The sequence below is a fragment of the Hibiscus syriacus genome, unplaced genomic scaffold (assembly GCF_006381635.1).
Source record: "Hibiscus syriacus cultivar Baekdansim isolate YM2019G1 unplaced genomic scaffold, ASM638163v2 tig00110204_pilon, whole genome shotgun sequence".
Taxonomy (NCBI): domain Eukaryota; kingdom Viridiplantae; phylum Streptophyta; class Magnoliopsida; order Malvales; family Malvaceae; genus Hibiscus; species Hibiscus syriacus.
This window is the reverse complement of record NW_024062626.1, coordinates 672,724-693,483: the sequence shown is the minus strand read 5'-3', so window position 1 is coordinate 693,483 and position 20,760 is coordinate 672,724. Positions and strand designations below refer to the sequence as shown.

Below are 20,760 nucleotides of genomic sequence, written 5' to 3'. Positions count from 1 at the left end.
ATGCTCGACAAAAGATAATTGAGAAAATAACCTCAGTGACCAAAAATCCCATATAATATACGATTTTAACCAACTTTTTCCGGATTTGCCAAAATGACCAACAAAATCGCAATACGATCGCTAATTCGCAACGCGATCTCCATTATCGCAAATTCGCGTTGCATTTCGCGTTGCGATAGTTGGAAATCGCGTTGCGATGGTATACAATGTCGTTACGATTTTCCCAATTCGCAATGCGAATAAGTAAATCGCAACGCGAATTGGGAAAATCGCAATGCGATACTGACTATCGCAATGCGATACTTACTATCGCAATGCGATAATACAAAATCGCAACGAGATACTGACTTTCGCAACACGATTCTGACTTTCGCAACGCGATTTACATAGCGCCATTCGTATTAACGCGTATTTTTTTTCAAATTTCAAACACGAATTTTTTCTTAATAAATCGGAAACTGAACCGTCCACAGTAATTGCAACTCATAACCTCAAACCCAAAAACACAACACTCAGTCCCATCTCCATCTCTCACTCTCTACGGCGAAATCCGTCCCCATCTCTGAAGATTTCCGTCCCCATCGCCGGCGAAATCCCTCACAACCATTCACAGTAAAAAATCCCTCACAATCATTCAAAAATGGAAAATCAACCTCCGAGGGTTAGTTTTTTTATTTTTATTTTGAATTTTTTGCATTATTTTAGGTTTTTCATATTGAGATTGATGATAAGTTTACTGATAATTTCAATAATAGATTAACCACTTCACTTAGATTTCTTATTAAATTCATTCGATTGCTGCCAATACTGCTAAACTGTTTAGCCTGTGAAGTTAGTATTTGTCTTTGCTTTATCTTTTGGTTGAAGTAATGCAGAAGAAGAATAGTTTCGAGAATGAAAATCGCAACGCGGAAATAACTATCGCAACGCGAAATAAAAAACGCAACGCGAAACAAAAATCGCATTGCGATTTTTATTTCGCGTTGAGATTTTCATTTCGCGTTGCGATTTTCATTTCGCGTTGCGATTTTTATTTCGCGGTTGCGATCTTCATTTTGCGTTGCGATTGTCTGGTCGCGATAGTCATTTCGCGTTGCGATTCTCTCGTTGCGATAGTCATTTCCGCGTTGCGATTCTCATTATCTCGTTTCGATTTTCATTTCAACCAAAAGACAAAAACAGTGTTGCAAATTTTAGTTTCAAGAATAAACTACTATTTATGTTTATTGTTTGTTTTTGGTATATCTTGACAGTGTAATTTTTGGTATATCTAACTTGGTATGTTTATTGTTTTTTTGTAGAAATTTTTTTCGGCTTCGTTGACATTAAGGAATAAAGTTAGCCTAGCCACTACAATTGCTTCGAAGCTTTCACCTGCACAAAGAAAATTGTTTGAAAAAACCTGCTTTGGGCCATGGCTGAGAGTACAACATCCGGGTGGAGATGCTAGTTTGACCCATTTGTGGCTTCAGACCATGACTAGCGATCTACCCGACAGTATACAACGTGGTGAGGAAGAGATATGGTTTCATTTTCCACCGGCGTATACTTGTTTTGGGCGGAAGAAGTTCTGCTTAATCACTGGTCTACGATTCGGACACGATGATGTAGGCTGGTACACTCGTCATATCACCCGCCCATCATGGTTATCCAGGGTTTTTCCTGATGAGTCAATAGAGAAGCCGAACTTACACGTCGACGACATGAAGAAATTGTTTAATAAGAAAGATGGTTTTACTCGGATGAATGACGTCGATGTTGTCCGAGTATGCCTTCTACTACTTTTGTATGCCGGCTTTTTAGGCAGAGAGGCCAGACAACCTATTCCTCAGGAGCTAATATTATTGGTAGATGACCTAAATGCATGGAATATGTTTCCGTGGGGTTCGTATATATGGAAAGCTACCTAGACTAAGTTGTCGTCTGCCTTTGATGACCGCAAAAGTTTGCGGGGCGATGGGTCGAAATACACTTTGTCAGGCTTTGTTTGGGCCTTTAAGGTAAGAATTTCTATATAATGTTTTCAAAATTATAATTAATTATTTAACAATTACTAATGTTTGTTATTATATTGTTTGTAGATTTGGATATTCGAGGCCTTTCCCGCCATTAAGACATATGCAATAAAAACTACAAATGATATTCCCAGGGCTATTTCCTGGAAGAGGAAACGTCTGTTGGATTGGGAAGACTTAATACCATATGCGACAATAAATAATGTAAGTTAACACAAATACTATCATATATAAACAAGTTATTAATATTAGACGTTTAACTTTGTTTGAGTTTTTATATTTTTAGGAGGCCAACATTCCATTAATGAGACTGACACCCACGGAGGCTGAGCTTGCTACTGATTGGTGGCAAGCTAGTCAGCGTTTTCTTGATGGCACGAATGATTAGCAGCCTCCACTTCCTCCACTTCGAGAGCCATCACCTCACCTAGAGCCATCACCTGATCGACCCGACTATACACCTCTACAACGAGAGCCATCACCTATCCCGTCACATCATCGAGCCTCTTCTCCACCATCACCTCATGATAGGCGACCGACAAAGATGCCACGACTTCTATCTCCCTATTCTCCACCTCCACGGGATGAGTCAAGGGAGTTACGTGATGAGGTCAATGCCTTGCGTGAGGAGATCGGTACTCTACTTGATAACGATGGTGCATGGCGTGTGGAGGTGTCTACTTTACGTGGTGAGGTTGCCGCTCTACGTGAGATGGTAGTATCGTTGCAGAATGAGGTTCATACTCTACGCAACGAGGTAAGTTTAAGATTTTCCATATTTAACTTGATGATAAATTTACTCGTAATTTCACTTAAATTAACCATTTCACTTAGATTGCTTAGTAAATTTATTCGGTTGCTGCCAAAACTGCTAAACTTTTTACTTTAACACTGTGAAGTTAGTATTTGTCTTTGTTTTGTCTTTTGGTTGAAAGTTTGAAATATATTTATCTTTGTTTTCACTGTTTAAATATCATGTCTGTTTATTTACTGATATTTGTATTTTTATTTAGCGGACCGATAAGGTGGATGCTTTACGTCGGGTTTTTCTTGCACGACAGAGTTCACGCATCAGACGGCGTGCACGTGCTATTAAGTCTCTGTATACCCCAATAGTGCGAAGACACCGCAAGAAGAAGCCCGACTCGCCTATCATCCCTCAAGAGTCCACTCCTATCGTTGAAGAGGCCCCTATCATTCCTCGAGAGTCCCCTCCCACCATTCAAGAGGCAACTGTCATCGTTGAAGAGGTCCCTCCCACCATTCAAGAGCCCGATTCACATGGCGTCATATGTAGGATTCTTGAGAAACCCTCTGACGTGCCGGACATGATGGATTCAAATTGGCTCTCGTATGAGTTACCGGCCAGTACCATACCGGTATCTGAAGAGGAGAGGAAACAACTACCGGACACAATTCTGGTTAACACCCTTTGGGCTAAGACCGCAGTTGATTTTTATCTACATGAGCGAAGCCAGGGGTGTTTCACTGACATATGCAAGCTCAATGATGATATCTATTTGTTGCTTGATCGGTCTTGGTGGGACGTATTATTAGGAGTCGAAGACAATGGTTATTTCGATGGAGGGGTAAGTCTTATATTTTTCTTATATTTTCATTTGATTATTTTTTTTGTAAATTTATGTAAGTTACTAATATATGTCTTTTTTTGTAAAACAGCATATCGATGCGTGGGTGTCACGTCTTCTAATAATTAGGAAACTTAAGGAAAATAAAAGAAATACACGGTATACAATTATGCCGACGTCTTTTAACGCCGTTCACTTGAAGAATCAACGAGATGAATCATTTGCGTTGGGCAATGGACAAGCTAAACTTTATCCTGCATGGTGGGAGGTCGATAATGTTAGTGTTTATTTTAGATTGAGTTTAAAGGTATTCATAAATAAGTGCGCAAATGAATGAATTATTACTTATGATTGCAGGTGTTTATCCCTGTTTTGGAACGTAACCATTGGCTTAGGGGCTCTAAATTCAATTTCTTTGAAACACGTAATATTAGGGTTTCATAAGTTAACTTCTTTAATGACAGTTTTAGTTGAAGATTCATGGGTAAAGGCATATATTGTAAAACACCATGAACATTCTCCCATGACCCTCCAAAACACAAATCTATCCAAACATGATCAACATTAGATGATTTCATGGTTGTAACTAAACAAACGAGATGCGAAACTAAGACCTGTTGCCGGATGGGGAAGGATGTCGTTGGATATAGGAACGGATGTCGCCGGAGAGTGATAGATGGAGATGGAATGAGTTGCGATTTAGGGATTTAGGTTATGAGTTGTTGCTGCTGCGTATATATATACACAAAAAATTTGGCTTGCGAAACTAAAACCTGTTGCGTACTTTGAAACTCGCATTACGATTCTGTATTATCTCGTTGCGAAAGTCAGAATCGCGTTGCGAAAGGCAATCATTTGACCATCGCAATGCGAAATGCAAATCGCAACGATAGAATCGCAATGCGAAATGAAAAAGACAACGAGGATTAACATGCATAAACTTTTAACAATTATTGAATTCTAGGTACTTAACCAAACATTTTCAAACTAAAAGGAGTATATATGTTAACAAAACTTGCATTATGTGTATTTTATGTGTGCACTTTTAACATTTTCAGTTAGGCATGTATTAGTAACTTGAGTTTGAACATTGCGATTTTCATTTCGCATTGCGATTTTCTCGTTGCGATAGCCATTTCGCGTTGCGATAGTCTGTTTTGCCTTCAACATAAAGCACATTGAAAATCAACAAATCAACTATTACATTTCAACACAAATTATGTACACATCAATTAAACAAATCAACATTTACAAATCATCTTTTACAAATCAATTAAACAATCAAAAAATAATAATAATTCTTATTTCTTCATCAATTATTGAATCAATGAATCAACAATTTTGTGACCCCATACATCCATTTCACGCAGCTCACTTAAGGATTAACCTGCAGAAACCAAACATTTGCTCAAACAAGACTTCCTACACATCTAAAACCTACAAACAGCAAATTATTGAATTATATGTACTTAACCAAACATTTTCAAACCAAAAGGAGTATATATGTTAACAAAACATGCATTTTACTTACCAATTAACAATGGACACTTTCATAACGCGGATGCAGGTAGGCAGCGTCTCGAATATATTGCTCTAGCCATATAATGCATAAACCACAAGCCTACTGCAGCTCTATCTCTATCGGTGGGAGGTAAAAACTCTGTGCTTCCCGTCGTCAAACGCGCCAAGCAAAGGCATACGAGAGGACAACAATCCCCTCTGGCTCCCGGCGATTGCTGTGGCGCGGTCTCGTCTCTGACAACTGTGACATTGAACTTCTTTGGCTTCTTGTGTCCAGAATGACTCCAATACTTAATCCCATCCAAGAATTTAGCCAAATGAGAGCTTCATCCCTTGAAAATATCTCTCAAATCAGACAGTGATATGTAATTGATCATGCTGTCATACACTATTATCTTCAGGGATGGGAGCTGAAGTTGGACGAGAAGCCAGTGACGACGTTCCAAAACAGGGATAAACACATACGATCATAAGTAATAATTCATTTATTTGCGCACTTATTTATGAACACCTTTAAAAAATTTAAAAAATAAACACTAAACTTATCGACCTCCCACCATGCAGGATAAAGTTTAGCTTGTCCATTGCCCAACAAAAATGATTCATCTCGTTGATTCTTCAAGTGAACTGCGTGAAAAGCCGTCGGCATTATTGTATATAGCGAATTTTTTTTATTTTTCCTAAGCTTCCTTATTATTAGTAGACGTGACACTCACGCATCGATATGCTGTTTTACAAAAAAAATACATATATTAGTTAATTACATTAATTTTTAAACAAATTAATCAAAATCATATATAAGACAAATATAAGACTTACCTCCCCATCCAAATAGCCACTGTCTTTAACCCCTAATAGCACACCTCACCAAGACCGATCAAGCAACAAAAACATTTCATCGTTGAGTTTGTTGATGTCAGTGTGGGGGGAATCTTGAGGGAGAATAGGGGCCTCTTGAACGATTGGAGGGGACTCTTGAGGGATAACCGGTGAGTCGGGCTTCTTCTTGCGGAGTCTTCGCACCATTGGGGTGAACGGAGACGTAATAGCACGTCCACGCCGTCTGATGCGTGAACTCCGTCGTGCAAGGAAAACCCGACGTAAAGCATCCACCTTATCGGGCCGCTAAAAAAAATTAATATATAAATCAGTAAATAAACAGACATGATATTAAACAAAGACAAATATGTTTCAAACTAGCATTATATTCACCCAAATCATTATTCTATCATAGTTCACAAAATGCTCAGATAACATTCCAGAAGTAAGCACTTGTATAAACATTTAAAAGGACAACATATATAAACATTCCAGAAGAAGAATAGTTTACTTTCGCAACACGAAACTTAAAATCGTAACGCGAAATGACTATCGCAACGTGGAAATGGCTATCGCAATGCGAAATGAAAATCGCAACGACAAAATCGCAACGCGAAATGAAATCGCAACGACAAAATCGCAACGCGAAACACAAATCGCATTGCGATTTTCATTTCGCGTTGCGATTATGTCGTTGCGATTTCATTTCGCATTGCGATTTTGTCGTTGCGATTTTCATTTCGCATTGCGATAGCCATTTCCGCGTTGCGATAGTCATTTTCGTGTTGCGAAAGTAAACTATTCTTCTTCTGCAAATTGAAACTTGAATGGATTGCATTACTTCAACCAAAAGACAAAAACAAAACCAAAAACAAAACCAAAAACAAATACTAACAAAAACAATTTAGCAGTATTGGCAGCAACCGAATGAATTACGAGTATGAAAAATCTTAAACTTACCTCGTTGCGTAGAGTATGAACCTCATTCTACAACGATGCTACCATCTCACGTAGAGTGGCTACCTCACCGCGTAATGTAGACACCTCAACACGCCATGCACCATCGTCTTTGCGTAAAGTACCGACCTCCTCACGCAAGGCATTGACTTTATCACGTAACTCTCCTAACTCATCCCGTTAAGGTGGAGAACAGGGAGATAAACGTCTTTGCCGGTCGCCTATCTTGCGGTGATGGTGGAGAAGAGGCTCGATGATGTGACAGAATATGTGATGGCTGACGTTGTGGAGGTGTATAGCCGGGTCGATCAGATGATGGCTCTGGGTGAGGTGATAGCTCTGGGCGAGGTGATGGCTCCCGAAGTGGAGGCTGCTCATCAACCGTTCCATCAAAAAAACGCTTACTAGCTTACCACCAATCAGTGGCAAGCTCAGATTACGTGGGTGTCAGCCTCTGTAGAGGAGTGTTGGCCTCCTAACAATATAAAAGCTCAAACAAAGTTAAACGTGTACTAGTAATAACTTGTTTATAAACATATGGTAGTATTTATGTTAACTTACATTATTTATTGTCGTATACCGTAGTAAATCTTCCCATTGCAAGGTCCGTTTCCTCTTCCAGGAAATAGCCCTGGGAATATCATTTGAAGTTTTTATTGCATATGTCTTCATGGCGGGAAAGGCCTCAAATATCCAAATCTACAAATAATATAATAACAAACATTAGTAATTGTTAAATAATTACTTATAATTTTGAAAACATCATATAAAAATTCTTACCTTAAAGGCCCAAATAAAGCCTATCAAAGTGTATTTGGAACCATCGCCATGCAAACTTTTTCGATCATCCAAGGCAGACGATAACTTATTCCATGTAGCTTTCCATAAATACGAGCCCCACGGAAACAGGTTCCACGCATTTAAGTCTTCTACCAATTTGATTAGATCATTTGGAATAGGTTGTCTGGCCTTTCTGCCTAAAAAGCCGGCATGCAAAAGAATTAGAAGGCATACTCGGACAACGTCGACGTCATCCATCCGAGTAAAACCATCTTTATTATTCAAAAATCTTGTCAGGTCTTCTACGTGTATACTCGGCCTCTCCAGCTCAAGAAAAACCCGGGATAGCCATGATGGGCGGGTAATGTGTCTAGTGTACCGACCTACATCATCGTGTCCGAAGTGTAGACCGGTGATTAAGCAAAACTCCTCACACCCAAAACACGTATACGCCAGTGGAAAATCAAACCATATCTCATCATCACGACGTTGTATAGTCTCTGGTAGATCGCTAGTCATGGTTTGAAGAAACAGGTGTGTCAACATCGCATCTCCACCGGGATGTTGTACTTTCAGCCATGGCCCGAAGCATGTATCCTCAAACATTTTTTTTTGTGCAGGTGAAAGCTTCGACACAATTGTTTTGGCCAGGCTGACTTTATTTCTCAAGGTCAATTGAGCCGAATAAAAGTTCTACAAAAACAATAAACATACTAAATTAGATATACCAAAAACTACACTGTGAAGATATACCAAAAACAATAATAAACATAAATAGTAGTAGTTTATTCTTCAAACTTAAATATACAACACTGTGAATTTCGTATTTGTCTTTGTTTTTTTGGTTGAAGTAATGCAATTCATTCAAGTTTCAATTTGCAGAAGAAGAATAGTTTCTGAAAATGAAAATCGCAACACGAAAATGAAAATCGCAACGCGAATTCGACTATCGCAACGCGAAACTAAAATCGCGTTGCGATTTGCATTTCGCGTTGCGATTCTCGGTTGATTTAATAAGCAATCTAAGTGAAATGGTTAATATATTATTGAAATTACCAGTAAACTTATCATCAATTTCAATATGAAAAACCTAATAATAATGCAAAAATTTCAAAAAGAAAATAATTAAAAAAAAACTAACCCTCGTTGGTTGATTTGGTTGATTTTCCATTTCTGATTGTGAGGGTGGCTCTAAGAGATGGAGATAGACGGATTTCGCCGGAGATGGGGACGGATTTCGTCGGAGATGGGTGAGAGAGTGAGAGATGGAGATGGGACTGAGTTGTGATTTTAGGTTTTAGGTTATGAGTTGCGATTACGGGATATACTGTGGACAGTTCAGTGTTCCAATATATTAATATTCGTGTTTGGAATTTAAAAATAAAATAATTGGCCAGGATACTAATGGCGCTTTGAAAATCGCATTGCGATTATGTATTATCGCGTTGCGAAAGTCAGAATCGCGTTGCGAAAGTCAGTATCGCGTTGCGAAAGTAAGTATCTCGTTGCGATTTTTTATTATCGCATTGCGATAGTCAGTATCGCATTGCGATTTTTTGCGATTTACTTATTCGCATTGCGATTTTCCCAATTCGCGTTGCGATTTACTTATTCGCATTGCGAATTGGGAAAATCGCAACGATACTGTAGACCATCGCAACGCGATTTTCAACTATCGCATTGCGAAAATGCAACGCGAATTTGCGATAATGGAGATCGCATTGCGAATTAGCGATCGTATTGCGATTTTGTTGGTCATTTTGGCAAATTCGAAAAAAGTTGGTTAAAATCGTATATTTATATGAGATTTTTGGTCACTGAGGTTATTTTCTCAAGATAATTAAATCATCTGCAAACTGAAGGTGAGACAAGGTAAAGGAGTTTTGATACTTGCCAAAAGAGAAACCTTGCCTCAGGCCTTTAGCAATAGCAAACTCTTCCGTTGGAGAGCCATTCACTAGCACCGAAATAGAAGCTGTGGAAATACATTGTTCGATCCAAGAACACCACTTCTCGCCAAAATTCATCTCTTTCAGAATCCTTAAAAGAATGTCATTCCACTGTGTCATAAGCTCTACTGAAATCCACCTTAAAAACCACCCCTTTAAGCCCTTGCTTCCTCCAAAAATCAATTCCTTCATTAGCTAAGTAGGAGCAGTCCAACAATTGCCTTCCCGGTATAAAAGCAAACTGTGTAGGGCTAATAATATCCATGCCGCAAGATAGGATTCTTTTAGAAAGAACTTTAGAAAGTATTTTGTAGAGGCTGCCGACAAGACTAATAAGCATATAGTCTTCAATACTCTGAGGATTACTGTTCTTAGGAATCAAGGTTAAAAATGCATGATTGACCCCATGATCCCACACCTTTCCTTTATAAAAATCTGTGAAAAACTCCATAATCTGCTCCTTAAGATAAATCCAATATTTTTTATACAAACCCATTGTAAAACCATCTGGGTCCAGAGCTTTAGCACGATCAGAGGAAGAGATTGCTTGCCACACTTCTTGTTCAGAAAATTCCACCTCCAAAAATGCACTTTGAGAAGCAGTTAACTGCACAAAATCAAAATTAAAGCCCTCTACCTCCAAAGCTGAAATAGTATTGTATGCAGTTTTGAAGAAATTTAGCACACTGGCTCTTATAGATACTGGATCCGTCATAAAGTCCCCATCCACTTTTAAAGAATGGATTGAATTGACCCTATTCCTTTTCATAGCAGAAAGGTGGAAAAAACCTCGTATTTTTGTCTCCATCTTTTATCTATCTACTTCTTGAATTTTGACACCAAATGCTCTCCTCAATCCGAAGCAGCCTCTATAACTCACATTTGAAATCTACCAACTGATCCCACTCCCCCTTGGATAGAAATCCAACTTGAGACTTTCTTTCCAGATCACAAATCTTCACTTCAAGCAATGAAATGGAGTCTGACAGCCCTAAGTGGCTACTACCAGGCCATTTTCTGATCTGTTTTTTTGCAGATTGTAACGTCCTAAAGATACCCCCTCCCTTCTTCTTATTCTTCTCCTCTGCCAGCAGGTCTTCAACCAACACATCAAAACTCCTCTAACAGAAAATTGAAAAATCTAAAAGGTTTAGGGCCCTAATTGAGACTACTAACTTCCAACAGCACCGAATTGTGGTCTGAAATCGAATTAGGTAATAGGCTCTGAGAAAGCTTTGGAAAACTGTTAAGGAAACTGCCGCAAATAAGGAAACGATCAAGACGAACCCACATTGACTCTTCCCTCTTGCTACACCACGTGAAAGCACCTCCCGACATGGGCAAATCGATAAGATTAGCACGTTGGACAAAAGATCTGAAAATATTAATTGTGTGCCAATTTTGAGATTTCCCTTTCTTTTCTTCAGGATCAAGATACGCATTAAAATCACCCCCAATACAGATCGGTCTGTTCACTGATAAAAAGAAATTCAGCAATTCCTCAAAAAAATCCTCCTTCTCCGATTCAATAGCAGGGCCATAGACATTGATAAAAACAAACTCCTTTTGAACATTCAAAAAATTCCCCACCAGAACCAAGAACCTACTGTGAACTAGCTGATTTGTGACTTTGATCACACTATCATTCCACATGCTAATCAACCCAACCTTTGACCCCTGGGCAGGAGACACCAACGCTCCCTTTAAAAGACTTCCTCTTATCTTCCTAGTTATCAACACATGACAATGTTCCAACTTAGATTTTTGAATAAAAATCAAGACAGGTTTAATCTTCTTAACCTGCCTTGCGACAACAACACGTTTTTCTCTTCTCCTTAAACCTCTAATATTCCACGAAAGAATACTTAAATTTTGCATAAAAAAGCTTAACTCCCAAACACCAAAACCTTACACTGCAAACAACGTAATCTGACCTGCATATCAGACTTTTCTATCTACATCTGAACCATTCTCCAGATCAAGAATTTTATCAATAAATAACTTCTTCCCTTCCTTAAAAGAGATCCCTAACAACTAACACACTCTCCAAGTGGCCATTGCTTCGTCCAAACATTTCTTAAAAGGAGGTGAGGATGTCGTACAAATGTCAACTAGCTCCAAAGCTTCATTGATTAAAAGCCTTCTCATCCTTCTATTCTCTCTTCCTGTCCCTAAAGCGAAAGAAGGAACTGTTGCCAAACTTCCTGATTTTAAATTGCAAATTAAAGAGGTCGAAGAAAGATTCTGGGAAAAATCATAGCAATTAAACACCTTCTCCTTAACTCTCCCCAACTTTCCTAAAGAAAGCTGAGGAATATTCCTGCAGACTGAAGCATTCTGATCATCCTTCAAAGTAACCTCTGAACAGATTACATCTGCTTCACTATTTAAGCATTGCCATATTCGTCTGTTTCTTGTCCTTCTATACACACGCGCAAACCGACCTCTTCCCCTTCTACCATCAGGAGCACTTCGAACTGGAAGCCCCATTTTCCGCTTAACAGAACTCTTCTCAATGACTTCCTTGATTCCCACCTGCAACACTTGTCCTTCATCCTCCTTTCCAAGATCGCTTTCTTCAGTTTCCTGGACATCCTCAAAAACCAAATCCGTTAAAAGGCATCTATTTCCTCTTTAGAATCACTTAGATACTGAAATTCATAGCTCTTCCCTAGCTCAACCCGCTTTAATTTAACTACTGGCCCAGCAGGAATTAAATTAGTAACTGGGGATACTAAATCCCAATTGTCATCAGATTGGGTTGATAAAATCTGTTCCACATCCCCTCTCAGCCCAAGTCCAGCATAATCCTTGTTGGGAATTGACTCAACTTCAAATTTCAAATTTTCTGACACCCCATGACTATTGGTGTTCATGTGAGCCTGCTTTTTCAAAACCTGCTCCCCATTTTCTTCATTCCACCCACTATCTTGACTTTTCTGCAACCACGTGTCCACCTTTGATCGTACAGCCTCCGCAGGCCATTCTAGTTTGTCTTCTTCCTCATCTGAATATCCTCCATCTTCCTCCTTCGAAAAATCAGCATTATGACCTTCATCGAAGTTCTTCTGCAACTCTTCACCGAATACAACTGAAGATTTGAAACTGCTCCCTCCCAAAGAAGTTTTAACTTTAAAGTACCTTCCGTAAGACCCTACGGAAAAAACTTCTGGGACGTCAAAAGGACTTGCAACCCTTACCAATAGTTTCACTAAAGAGAGGACCTCTCTACTTCTGGTCTCCTTTAGAATACACACAAACTCACCCCACATTCCAGCAAGTTTCTCCATAAACGGCTCGTTCCAGGTAAAAAGAGGTAACCCTACTGGCTCAACGATACAGTACGCCAATGGAACACCCCTTTCATTCAGCACCGGGGATAACCAAAGAAACCATGAAAACTACTTTTCACAGAAATTCGACCACGCATCTAAGAAATCTTCGTTTGAACTGAAAGTAATAATACAAGCATTCACTGCGTAACCCCAACTTACTACTTTAACCTCAAATCCTTCTTTAGCCAAAGCCTTCTTCACCAAGTCAGGCTTAAAGGGAAATTTAAAAATCCCTGTTAAGGAGTTATTCACCCAGCTTGAATCTGCTGTAGGAATGTACATATCCCAACATTTCCTTAATACATATGTTCGCTTACTCTGACCTTCCTTCTTATCCACTGATACGAACTCTGCTCTTCTTCTACTATCCATCTTCAACACCTCTTTATACGATCTGTCATCCCTCAGACTACTCGAAATTTCCATTTCCTCCAGCTGCTTACCTCTATCCACAGTATCTAGCTTACTACCAACCAGCTGAAGTACATTAGCACCAGCTTGTCTATTCCTGTTCTTCTTGTACTTCGCGACCCCCACTGTGACTCTCGAACCACCGATCAACGTACCATTAACACTCTGGATTGCTCTTTTACAACCAGCCTCCGACGCAAACTGCACAAAGGCAAATGTGGATGCTTTGTACTTCGGTTTAACCATAAAATTTGGAATAAAGACCCTCACTACTCTGCCATAGTAATTGAAAATTTCTCTTAACTCACTTCTACTAACTCTCTTACTAAGATAATCAACAAAGACAGTCCATTCCTCAAGGGAGGACGAACGCCCTGTCACACTCGCTCTATTTCTCTCTCTTCCTTTCTCACTCATAATTTTTAGCCCTTTTTGGACCCTAAATAAATGGAAAATAACAGGAAATGTTCAATCAATGATGATTCAAAAGGCATATAAACAAAGTATGTTTATAAAAAAAAATTAAACCAAATAAGGATAAAAGGAAGTTTACAGATCAAATCCCCCGATATTCAATATCCCCACCATCATCTTGCACTGCTGGTCGAATTCGAGTCTCCAGCAATTTTTTTATTATTGCAACTGTTTCAGAGTCATCCTGAATCATGCAATAGAATTTACATGACTGATTCACAGATCTTCACAATTATGAGGTAGTGATTCTGATTAATAAGGATACTAAAAAGAAGAGAAATTCTCAACTAGAAGAATATAAACATATATTTTTTATTTTCCAGTCAAACAATGTTCAATAACTGATATTACTATCCCACGAACATTACACCGTTTCCTTCCACACTGGTACATTTTCACTTCCTTTCATCTTCAAGTATGGGTAGCACGATATCATTAATGGATTAACTGAGAATATAAATAAAAATATACGATTTTATATTTTTTAATTAGTTGTTGATTTAATTTCAAACCTAGTGAGAGAAGCTCCCGCTTCTCTCTTAGTTTCAAGGTGTTTGTTTTCATTCATCTTTTCTTCATTCATCATTTCATCTTTACCATCGCCGTCCGACGTCCGTCGACCGCCGCCTGCTGTCCGACGCCCGCCGATCGCCTACAGCCTACAGTCGTCCGTCACCTGCCGTCACACTTCGTCATCCGTTGGCCGTCGTTTTTCCTCTGGAAGATCGTCTCCTCACTCTGATTTCGTTTTTCAGATCAGATTTACGAGGGTCATTCAATTGACGCAGATCTAAACGCCATTTTTCATTGATTTACGCCGGCGTCCGTCTCCAGTTCACCCTTATTCCACTAGGCTCGTCGCTCTCTTGCGAACTAATCCCTTCTTCTAGCGTCCGGACTTCGCTGTCATCATCTGAGATGGCTTCCAGGTTTTGAAGATTCGCATTTGAGCTTCAAGGGAGATAAGCCCAAGGGTTTCGCTCTCTTCTCAACTGTTAAATTTGCAGTTGCTACCAAGGATGCCCTTTAGAAAATGGTTTTTGATGCTAAGTTGAAGTCCCTATTGCACATCGAGATGGCAAGGAAGAATCTTGTTGTTGAAAGAGTAGTAGTTACAGATTTTGATGCTTTGGACAAGTATGGAGGTTCTCATGTTCCTCCAGTACTGCCATTGCCAAATCCAGCTTTTGTAGCATCTCCTAGTATTCATGTGCCTGTTATAGCGGTGTGTTGCGATGACAAGTCTGCAGTAAATGGTGTACACGAGGGATCCAGGGAGTCAATCACAAAGGGGTGCAGAGTTGACAAGTTTGGATGCTTCACATTATTTGTTGAAAATTTACCAGAGAAGATCTATTGGGAGAGGTTTGGATCTTTATTTTGCTCTCATGGTCGGGTATTTGATGCTTTTATCCCAAATAAAAGGAATTCAAAAGGAGTTCGCTTTGGTTTTATTCACTTCGCATCAATCGAAGAAGCAAGGAGAGCGATCTCAAAAATGAATGGCTCTCGTATCGACGGCAGCAAAATTGGTGTTTCTTTCGCTAAATTCAAACCTCGACATTCCTATTGCAGAAAGTTCTCGACAGGTGTTCTTCGCAAGTCCGGGATGAAAGATGTTTCGAGGAAAAATCATTTTAAAGTTGAAGGTGTTATAGATGAAGAAAAACTTCAGGTGTTGAGCAATTGTCTAGTGGGGTGGTGCAAGGACTTTGTCAAAATTGGTCATCTCGCCAGACAAATGCAAGCGAAGGGCCTCACTGGCTTCACCTTAATGAGAGCTGCTGGTAATGCGATTTTAATGATTTTCGAAGAGAATGCTTCTTTGAGAAGTGTGAAGAACGATAAATCAAAGATTCTCGCAGAGTGGTTCTCCTTAGTCGAAGCTTGGTCAGAGAGTTTGGTAATGGAGTGTCGTCGAGTATGGTTAATTTGCGAGGGTGTTCCTTTTCACGCATGGCATTGGGATACTTTCAAGAACATTGATGATAAGTGGGGTTTATTACTAGCTATCGACGAAAGTTGTCAGTCTCCATCATCCTTTGATCGGGCTAAAATTCAAATCCTAACAAAGGCTGATGCGAGAATTGATTCGATGGTTGAATTGAAGGTTGGTGACAATTTCTTCAAGGTCATGGTGCATGAGATAGAACCTTCATTCAAACCAAACTCTTGGGCTCCTGAAGAATACAAGTCTCATTAGATCTCGTCTCTTCATTTATGGTTTTATTTTAGTCTATATGGTTGTAGGTGTTGCTTTCATTTTGTATTATGTTCTGTCGCGATGTTTTATTATTACTGTTGGTGGTGTAATTAGTAGTAAGGTGATTTGACTGTGGCTTTGGATGAGGTTTTATGAGGTTAAGGTTTTTGTTGTAATGGTGTACATCACCATGAGAGGATATTCCGTGGTGTCTTTTGTATCGGGTATTATATTAATAAAATCTGAGGTACTCTTTTCTTCCTTCCAATGTTCGTTAACATACTTTTAGTATGTGAACGAATACGAAGGGAGTTTTTAATGAGACCTCCAACTTCTATAAAAAAAATTGTCAGTCTCCATCATCCTTTGATCGGGCAAAAATTCAAGTCCTCACAAAGGTTGATGCGAGAATTGATGCAATGGTGGAATTGAAGGTTGGTGACAACTTCTTCAAGGTCATGGTGCATGAGATAGAGCCTTCATTCAAACCAAACTCTTGGGCTCCTGAAGAAGACGAGTCCCATTAGATCTTGTCTCTTCAATTGTGGTTGTTTTAGTCTATATGGTTGTAGGTGCTGCTTTTAATTTGTATTATGTTATGTTGCGTTGTTTTATTCCTACTGTTGGTGGTGTAATTAGATGTAAGGTGATTAGACTGTGGCTTTGGATGAGGTTATATGAGGTTAAGGTGTATGTTGTAATGGTGTACATCACCATGAGAGGATATTCTGTGGTGTCTTTTGTATCGGGTATTTTATCAATAAAATTTGAGGTACTCTTTTCTTCCTTCCAATGTTCGTTAACATACATTTAGTATGTGAACGAATATGAAGGGAGTTTTTAATGAGACCTCCAACTTCTATAAAAAAAATTAGTTGTGATTTGGTTTAAAAAAAAATAGAAAACAAAAAATGGCCAAATAAACTTATTCCAACAGACTTGACAAGCCAACCTCTACCAAAACCAGCGAACCTGAAGCAAATGAACTGACTAGTGTCTGTTTCAGTGTTTTACTCAATTCAACCAACTATTATTAAGTCCTACAAAAAACCTACATAACATATGTGGGTAGAGAAGAATGATTTTGCAGCAATTGCAGAAGTATCATGCCTAAACATTGCAATTGGAAACTGCTTTTATTTCCTATGACATGATTTTTTTACACAAGATAAACTCTAGCTGAAAAACAAATGCATGCTTCATTTAATCTGTGCCTTCTTCAAAGCTTTGAATATATGACAGTACAGCTTAAAAATTCAAAGAAACAGCGCAAACTTAAAATATCAGATAAAGGGTGAGAAAAGCAAAACGTTTTAACAGTCAACAAATAGGTGTAAACTCTTCCAAAAACAGGGAAAACTGAAGTTAGAAAAAGTACCTCGTGAATAGCAGTGTCCTTGGAGGTTGCAGTTGTTGAGTCTAGAAACAAAGGCTGTCCAGAAGAATAGAACTCCATGATTGCAGCAAAAATTTCTGTCTTGAGGAGATCCCAAGAAGCATCATCAGACTTTGTTACAGTGATAAAATCGGACCCAAAGAAAACACGAGTGATACCTGCAATGCAAGGAAACAGGATTCAATTCATCCAATCATCAATCAAAATATAATTGAATATTCAATCCCAGTAATAGCAAAAAAAACACTTTGACATAATTTGAAACGTGACTAATAGAAAATAGCAAGCATCTACGTCCCAACTTTTAACGTCTATTTCCATTTCAAGCTTAACCAAATGGATATCCAGAAGCTTAATTTCTTCACCTACTAGGGCTTCATTGTAAGATATAAACCTGATTGGGCAGAAGCCAATTCGCCTTTGCCTTTTCGCCTTTTTTCCCCCATTTTTTAGTATGAATGAAATTGAGTTACACAATGATTAGTTCTTGCAGTCCAAAATCCTCACTCTTCCCCTCATTCAACTGAAACTTGATAGGATAATAAGATAAGCTTGTTACCGTCAATTTCATACAAGGCCTTGGCCAATGGAGAATTCATGGCAGAACGAGCGTTTGGGAAATCAGCACTCCCAACTTCCATCACTGCTTCCCCTGGATAAAACATCAAAGACCAAGGATTGGGTGTTGATTGAGTTTGGATAAACACACTTCTCCTTTGCACTGCAACCCCAAAAGAAAAATGAGAACCATCAAATAATTGGGGGGGGGAAGCCAAACGGGTTTAAAACAATACAAAACCAAACATACCAACCTCTAAATGGTTCCATTCGAGAGGGAGTAAAGAAGCGGACAACTCAGAATTGGAGGAAAGGATGGAGCTTGAATTTCCCACCCTCAGAAACGACGGCGTTCTGGAGGAAGAGAAGATGAGGCGGCGAGAGATTAACTGGGAAGGGGAGGTAGACCGGCATGTTTGGCGATGAGGTAGAGCTCGACTAATCAATCTTCCAACACCTTTCATGGATGCTTCTCCCTTTCTCCGACAAAAAAACGAAACACGCCTTCGGATATCTACTTCAGATTTTAGTCGCGACCCATCTGCTCGAATTAATTCGTTATTTATTTAATATTAAAAATTAAAATATATTTTTATTAATAATTATATATTTTAGGTAAACTACGAGTTTAGTACTTAAACTTTCAGTTTTGATCCGTTTTAATACCTAAACTTTATTTTTTTTAAACCATATTTAACGTTTAGTTTTTATTTCATTTCAGTATCATGTAGTTAAAAACTTAACAGACCGATTGACGTGACATAACTCCGATTGACGGACGACTAATCTGAATATTGGACCATGAGTGAATGACAAGTCGACTAACATATTCCAATTTCAAGCCCATCAGACGGTGGACCCTGGAGGTCGAAAGATAAATAAATCGAAGAGTTCATCATCTATTTGGAGAGATAGAGGTGTTCTCGGTGAAACATATGTCGAAATTGTGTTTAAGGGGTCGAAAAGGTACGAGCTGAAAAATTTGGGCTTCATCAGCCGACAGATACGACGGTCGACGACTGCAAACGCCGGAAACAAAGAGCCCGTCCGTTAAGTTTTTAATGGAGTGATACTAAAATGAAGCAAAAACTAAACGTTAGGTATGATTTTGAAAAAAAATGAAAGTTTATATACTAAAATAGAAAACTGATAGTTTAGATACTAAACACATAATTTACTCTAGTTTTATTCATGATCTAAAACTATCAGTAAACAAATAGACTCGTCTCAACTATTTTCATTTTACATTACATTTAATCTAAACGATAATTAAATTGTATAAATTATTTAATATATAAATCGAATGAGATTATTGTAAAATTTGAACATTATTTTTTTATCAGTATATTAACAGTTATTCAACGACTAAATAAACTCGTTAAAATACATAATTCTTTTGGTTACACTAAGTTACATATTTTAAACCTATCAGTATTCTATACTTTATAGTGTGCGTGGAGTATGTAATTTAAGTTTAATTAAAATAAATTTAAAACAAATGAGTAATTAAATAAATAAAAAAATTGAACATTTGAGGGATTAAATTGTAAGAAAAAATTATTTTTCGAAAAGATGAGTTGAAGTCTAAAATAGTTTAAGAGTGTGCATATCAAATTTAGTCAAAATAAATTTTAAAATGAACGATAAATTGAAAAAAAAATAAGAAAATTAATTAACAAAATATAAAACAATCAAAATTGATTTTTCAAATTGGTAAAGTAACAAACTTGACTCAAATTCAAAATTTAAAATTAAAATTCGAATCAATTCAAATAACTTAAAATTACAAGAATATTTTTTAGAATCTAATCAAATTTTGGTCTATTCATTGTACAACTGCGTTGCAGTGGACAGAGGTGTTATTTTTCATCATATGAAGTATTAAGGTAAAATATTTTTAAATAATTAGACATTGACCTATCCTGACTTAAAGCCCTGTCAAAATTGCTAAGACTGTAAGACTAGATATTCTCCTAAGGTTAGATGCACGGGCGGGAGGAACCTATAAAGTAATACTCCAAAATTTGTTGAGAAACTTCTTTTTTTTCCTTATAAATTAAACATAAAAAATATTTTAAAAAGAATATTAACATACTTTTAAAATATATTTTTTTAATTTCGTCCCTAGTTAAACATCTTAAACAACTCTATACAAAAAATTAAGGGTGTTCAAACGGGTAATTCGGTTAATCAACCGAACCGAATTACCTAAATTTCATTAATTGAATTTTTTCCTCATTAACCGTTAACAAATTGATTTTTTTCTAAAAAAAATTAACCTAATTGAACTAAGTTAATTGATCAGTTAACCGAATTAACCGAAATTTATAAATAATATATATTTTATATTAAATATTTAATTTTTTATTTTTTCGATTAATTTAGTCGGTTAATTCGGTAAAAACCAAGTTCAAACACTCCTAAAACTAAATAAATATATATAATATTAAATATTTAATAATTTCAGTTAATTCGATTAATTTACTGATTTCGAGTCGAATTAACTAAAATTGAAATTTTAAAAAATCATTAACCATTAACCGACCGAAATTTCAATTCGATCGGTTAATTCGGTTTTAACCAAACAATGAACCCATACATTTAGTCACAGTTTTTAACAAAGAGCGTTGTCCTATTGTATTTTCTTTCCTTGTCCTTTTGTTTTTAATTGTTTCCCACTGTTTTATTATATTTTTATATTCCTATAATTTTCTGTATAGAGTTGTTTAAGATGTTTTGTAGTTTAATCATTT

At 37.6% G+C, this 20,760-nt stretch overlaps 1 pseudogene; it reads right to left on the bottom strand.

Moving 5' to 3' along the window:
* Positions 1–18,540, bottom strand: part of LOC120219113 — a 28,051-nt pseudogene extending 9,511 nt beyond the window's left edge.
* Positions 18,541–20,760: the final 2,220 nt, after the last annotated feature.